Below are 589 nucleotides of genomic sequence, written 5' to 3'. Positions count from 1 at the left end.
AAATGGGTAGAAATAGTTATAGCAGAAACATTCACTGTGTAATACTCAAAAGGATTAGAATTTATGTAAATCAGTGGTTCTTAGTCTTTAGAATGTCAATAGTCTAAGTGGCTCCCTCTGGTTGACCAACATTAATTTAACTTTGGGTCCCTGGTCCCTACACCAGGAACCCCTGGACCTGTTCACCACAGACCCAAATCTTCTCAGCTGTTGCTACTGACATATGCTACTGTCTCTTCATGTGGCTCATTATGTTTGGCACATTGTCTGGGTCACTTCTTTTATCATAGGAAGATAATACAATGTGTAATCAAGTGATGACTGATTAACATTTCTTTAAATGCTAACTGTCCTAAAACCTGTTGATACTACAACAATGCAAAAGGCTCTTAACCCTACATTTTTGCACTTATCATGTAAGACTTGATTTCTCCATTTTTTTTCCACAAAATACTCCAGAAAGTGCCATTTAATGGTTTATTTTTCAAAAGAAATTCCTGAGGGGGCATACCCCCAGACCCCCCTAGGGAGAGCCCCCCATCCCCCGACACAAACCCTGAAGGATAATGATGCTGAAAGAGCCAAAGAA

The sequence above is a fragment of the Etheostoma spectabile genome, chromosome 19, assembly GCF_008692095.1.
Source record: "Etheostoma spectabile isolate EspeVRDwgs_2016 chromosome 19, UIUC_Espe_1.0, whole genome shotgun sequence".
In the NCBI taxonomy this organism is placed as follows: Eukaryota; Metazoa; Chordata; class Actinopteri; order Perciformes; family Percidae; genus Etheostoma; species Etheostoma spectabile.
Note: the sequence above shows the minus strand (reverse complement) of the source record.